The sequence below is a fragment of the Odontomachus brunneus genome, unplaced genomic scaffold, assembly GCF_010583005.1.
Source record: "Odontomachus brunneus isolate Ranch 3 - 2012 unplaced genomic scaffold, Obru_v1 Obru_scaffold_161, whole genome shotgun sequence".
Lineage (NCBI taxonomy): Eukaryota > Metazoa > Arthropoda > Insecta > Hymenoptera > Formicidae > Odontomachus > Odontomachus brunneus.
Genome location: NW_022639611.1, coordinates 75,779 through 81,638, shown reverse-complemented (window position 1 = coordinate 81,638; position 5,860 = coordinate 75,779). Strand labels below are relative to the sequence as shown.

At 34.6% G+C, this 5,860-nt stretch overlaps 1 long non-coding RNA gene across 2 annotated transcripts in view; it reads right to left on the bottom strand.

Moving 5' to 3' along the window:
* LOC116850936 overlaps positions 1–2,165 on the bottom strand; it is a 2,733-nt gene extending 568 nt beyond the window's left edge. Inside the window, exons 1-4 of one of the 2 annotated variants that reach the window (XR_004379485.1) lie at positions 1,340–2,165; positions 1,095–1,266; positions 513–654; positions 62–151 (exon numbers count right to left, since the gene is read on the bottom strand). This is a non-coding gene — a long non-coding RNA (uncharacterized LOC116850936). The remainder of the gene's footprint in view (positions 1–61; positions 152–512; positions 655–1,094; positions 1,267–1,339) is intronic. The other variant, XR_004379486.1, reaches the window with a different exon arrangement.
* Positions 2,166–5,860: the final 3,695 nt, after the last annotated feature.

The following is a 5,860-nucleotide window of genomic DNA, read 5'->3' as shown; positions in this document are numbered from 1 at the left end:
GAAATCATGTTAATTATGTGTTAAAAAGAGATACGTAATTTCACATGTAAAGCAATTATACCTATATTGCTTTGCCAATATATCATCGTTGCTAATTCTTTAAGTTTACAAGATTTTGCAGTAAATTGAAGATCAGCTCTGATATCTAATTCTATGAAAATATGGCAATTAATTTCGATTGTTACAACAGACAACCACATTGACAGTTTATTGTAAATAATATCATGAAATTTCAATGCTTTCTGTGGAGCACGAGAGCTTTTCTGTATAATTATATTATGATTAGATATTAACGTTAATAATACTGTAAATATATTCTTTGAATAAATAATTGTATATTCTAAAATAACTATACGTATTCATGCTATTTAACGTATTAACGATAATAATTTTGTTAAAATTTATAGACTAACTGCGGTATTGTACATGTTTATAAAAATTAAAAATACGCAGGAATAAATTTAATGCATTTATTCATTTAGAAAAAAAAGAATTTCTTTCGGCAGACTTACGCGTAATTTGATTTTGTATGTACTGTAGAATACAAAATACAATAGAATACAAAAGTTTTTTATCTTTTATAATCGTTCGTCGTTCCTTTCAATTATTTTATTTTATTTTATTTTATTATTCTCTTGCCAACTTCAATGCTTTCTGCAAAACACAAAAGCCTTTCTATATAATTTTATTATTTTATTCTTAAAAAAATAATAGTTTCATTTAATAGTTTCATCCAAACTTCAGCCAGACTATTTATTGCATCATAAGAAAAGATAATCTTGTGATGTTCAGTTTTTAAAATAATTTTAGTATTTTTATATAGAGATTTTAATAACTTTAACTTTCTTGATATACTTCGATGACTAGCGAAAATTGAAATTGCAAAGTAAATAAAGTGTAAACAACACGAAGGTGATAAAAGTGTAAGTGAAGCGTTTACAAAGCGTAAATTGAAACATCTGAACATAAAGCAAGCGTACCCGCTTCGTTTACATTTTATTTATTCTCCAATTTGAATTTTTGCCAGGGCCATTGTCCATAAACATATTAAAACATTTTTCTTATATAATGTGATATAACTCGTATATATATACCATTTAATTATCTTCGTGAATAATATAAATCGCAGCGATGGGAGTAATTGATTCGTTTTGTGTACAAGATTTTACTGTAGTATTCAAATTATTATATTGCTCCCATAGTCCTGAAAGTCATCTACAATAAGCAACAAAATGACCTGGATATCCTGCAACAACACCTATCAGTCTGAAACATTGAAATCATGTTAATTATATGTATTAAAAAGAGATACGTAATTTCACATGTAAAACAATTATACCTATATTGCTTTGCCAATATCAATATCGTTGGTAATTCTTTAAGTTTACAAGATTTTGCAGTAGATTGAAGATCAGCTCTGATATCTAATTCTATGAAAATAAGGCAATTAGTTTCGGTTGTTACAACAGACACCACATTGACATGGTTTGTTGTAAATAATATCATGAAATTTCAATGCTTTCTGTAGAGCATGAAAGCCTTTCTGTTTAATTACATTATGATTGGGCATTAACGTTAATTGCACTGTTAGGTTTTTTCAGGAATATGTTTACTGGTGTCATTTTCATTGACTTGCGTGGAGCCCTTGACACTATTCTTCCTCACACTATGTTGAACATTTTAAAACAGTTGCATTTGTCTGTAAAATATTTGAAATTTCTTGACTTTTTATTGAAACAGATTTTATTGTCACAGATCTGTAGAGAGCTTCGTGGGAGATACTTCGCTGGGCTCTAGGACCGCTAAAGGTGGCCTCCCTCAAGGTTCGGTGCTCAGTCCTATTCTTTTCAACATTTATCTCCTTCATTTTTCGTTCTCTTCCGGAGGATGTTCACTATCTTGTTTACGCAGATAACATTTGTCTGTATACCTCTAGTCAATTAATACCTGTTGTATATGACTTGATTAATAAGGCTTTACCTATTTTTAATGAGAATATTAGTCAGCTCGGTCTTGAAATTTCGTGTTCTAAGTCTGCCTTTTGTTTGTTCTCTAAAGACAGACTTATCAAAGCTGATCATTTTATGGATAAATGGCATTTAAAGATTAAGCTTAACGACGCTATTATAAGAGTTGCTATTTATGTATCTGGAATTGGCACCACTGTTGGTGTATGACGCCATCTGACTTTTCCATCGTAAAGTTTGACATTTTTGACAGTATACGTACTCAGAACATCTAGTCGTATGGACTCTATTTGTGTTGTTTACAGTGACTTGAAAATTTCATCAATAAAAAAATGGAATTAACTCGAGAAGATTTTCGTGCGATGATTTTTTACGATTTTCGACGTGGATTATCTCAACAACAGTGCATCAATCAACTCACTTTGATGAAGTACCATCTAAAACCACTGTATATCACTGGTTTAGTGAATTCAATCGTGGCCGTCGTTCGCTTACGGACGAATTTAAACAAGGTCGTCCAAAATCGGTGGTTGTGCCAGAAACAATCGATGCTGTGCGCGAACTGATAATGCAAGATCGTTATGTGACATACCGTGAGATTGAGGCATCTCTGGACTTTAGTATGACAAGCATACACAAGATTTTACATGAACATTTAGCCGTAAAAAAAATTTGTTCCCGTTGGATTCCGCATAATTTGACAATCGCTCAAAAACAGGCTCGTGTCGATTGGTGCAAAGAAATGCTCAAAAAATACAATCGTGGTCAAAAGCTGTGTATAACATTTACACAGACAAATCTTGGATCTATGTATATGAGCCCGAAAGTAAACAGCAGTCGACTGTATGGGTCTTCCAAGATGAGCCAAACCCAACAAAAGTTGTTCGCGCAAAAAGCACTTCAAAGCAAATGGTTGCCTGTTTTTTTGGGATAAATGGACATATGACTACAGTGCCACTAGATGATCGTAGAACGGTCAATTCTAAATGGTACTACCATTTGTTTACCAGAAATCATTGGTGAAATAAGAAAAAACAACCAGGATCATTCTTCACCATGACAATGCGAGCTTTCACACATTGGCCCAAACAATTCAATATTTGACCGGTCAAACCATCAAATTGATGGGTCATCCGCCGTACAGTCCGAATTTGGCACCCAATGATTTCTTTTTGTTCTCGTACGCGAAGAATAAACTACGTGGTCAACGATTTTCGACGCCAGAAGAAGCGGTTGATGTGTTCAAAATGTTTAGAGATGCCTCAATGACATGCCCTGCATGTTTTAGAGATACCTCAATCGGAATGGAAAAAGTGCTACGAAAATTGGTTTAAACGTATGCAAAAGTGTATCGATCACCGCGGAGAATATTTTGAAAAACAATAAATGCATTTTATTATTCCGGATACATAAATAGCAACCCTTGTATTTCTAAGGTCGAATCGGTTAAATTTCTTAATGTTATCTTTGATAGGAAATTAAAGTGGAAAAATCACTGTTTAGAGCTTCCTGGGAAAATTTGCTCCAAGTTGTCCATTAAGTCTATAGCAGGTTTGAAGTGGGATGCACACCCATCTAATTTACTAAATAATTACAAGGGCTGGATCCGTTCCGCCCTTGAATACGGATTTCAGGCCTTTGCTAACTTGGATCCTCTCATTGGTATTATCTTGGATAGAATTCAACATGAAGCTTTCAGAACTGTTCTCGGTGCCATGAACACGACTCTCACTAACGTTCTATTACACATGGCTGGTGAAGTTCCTCTCGGTATTCGTAAAGAATTTATCTTCCGCAAATATGTCTTCGGTTGTTTCGTTATTAAAGAACCTCCTTACACCCCGTAAGGAGGCTCGCTTACTCTTTGCATTTTAGAGATTTGTCGTTGCCCTCCTATGTAAGTGAACCCTCCTTCGCATCTTTTCATCATTTTTTTTCTGAATATCTTTTTGAGTTACAGGTCACTAATTTCCCTGTCTCGATTGACTATAATTTTCTCGTGTTTTGCGTATGTCCTTCGTCGGGCACTTTAATTGGTAATAATTGTTTAAACTCTGTTGATTCTTTTACGAATGATGTTTTGGCCTGTTTGTGCTTCTCCGAATATGGAGGAATGTTTTAGCAAACATCTTGCGAGCAGTGACTTTGCCAATTTCGATATCGTTTATACAGATGCTTCTAAATCAGTAATGAGTATTGGATGCGCATTTTTTTCACTCCCCTTTCTAATTCCCTACGATATAAATTATTATCCGACCTTTCCATTTTTTAGGCTGAGGCTATGGCCAATGTTCACGCTCTCTCTGTTATTTCGGATACCATCATTCCAAAAGACATAATCATCGCCTCGGATTCTAAAAGTATTATTAACGCCTTGGTCAAAATGACATGAAGAGAAAACAACATAATTTAATATACATGATCAAGGATCAATTCTTAGATTTAACATCAAGAGATTTTTCCCTGGCCTTCATTTGGATACTAGGTCATCTGGGCATTGCTGGCTACGAAACCGCCGATGTTATGGTTAAGGAAGCCGCTGGAGGTTTCCACCTCTCTGGTCTACATAAGGAAATTATTTTTACTAATTCTCTTAAGAGAATTTTCCGCAACAATATGAACCGTCAAGCTATAGAGTTTTTCTCTGTTTCTTCTGAGCAACGTGAATTCCTATATTTCCACACGAATCAAGATTTTATCTCCGTGGTTTGAGGATTTTGACAATCTGACAGAAATTTAATTACTATTATTGGAAGAATCAGAACTTTCCACATTCGGATTGCTTAACATTTACACGACAAGGGATTCGTCGACAGCCCGTTCTGCGCGTGCGGCGAGGTCGAAACTTTGAACCATTTATTTTTTAATTACCCGCGTTATAGTCGCGAATCTGACTTTCTTCGGATTGGCTTGCACCGTTTCGGATTCGTCGGTTCTATCGACATCTCTGAAGTGGTTTTCAGTGCTAACTTGACTGCTTTTCGAGAGATTGCTTTATTTATCAAATGTGTTAGAAGGATTATTTAAATTTTCTCTGTTCCATTTTTGATATTTAATTTGGTTAATAGACTGAGCTCCGAAACCATAAACAACAACAACAACAACAACAACTCCGCACGTTCCGTTTTGCTGAAAATTTCCGCTCCGTGGGACGGTGCTCTAAGGCCCCTGTTCGTTACGCTATTCCTTTCTCCATGTGAACGCACTCTAACATACGGTGTTTCCGATAATACCTCTCCGAGCAATTTCCCTAGAGCAGAAATAAGTTAAGGTGCGATTTCACGCAGCGAATAAAAGCTGGCGTTTCACCCCACTCCATCGTTGTTCAAAACAGCGTTTCAAAGCTGTTTGCTATCACCTGTATCCTTTTCATGGAGCGAATAAAAGCTGGCGTTTTATCCCCACTTCAGCATAGTTCAAAGTAGCGTTATAACGCTGTTCGCTGTCGCCCATATCCTATTCACCACGTTTAACCTCCTGTATAAACTGCAATAAGTATAAAAATAGAGTGTTATAATCGAGATATATAAAATATTATAGATGTACAGTGGCGATTATAGGTGAAGTTCGAAGACGACATATAGCTGCTGCAAGCGATTGCAGCGATGTATTTATTAAAAACGAAAAAAATACATAAGACGAAAAAGTTAATCAATTTAATATAAATAAATAAGATACAAAGAGTAGCCTATAGGTTATAACCTATATAAATATGCTGACCATATATAATATATGCTAACTTCGTATATATTATCGAGCGCTGTCAATTTATCAGTCCCTTCAGCCATAATTTCTTGTTTTTATTATAATTTGCTGTTTTCCCAATAAAAAATTTTTCATACATAATTATATACAATTATATAAAATTATATATAACTATACATAATTATATA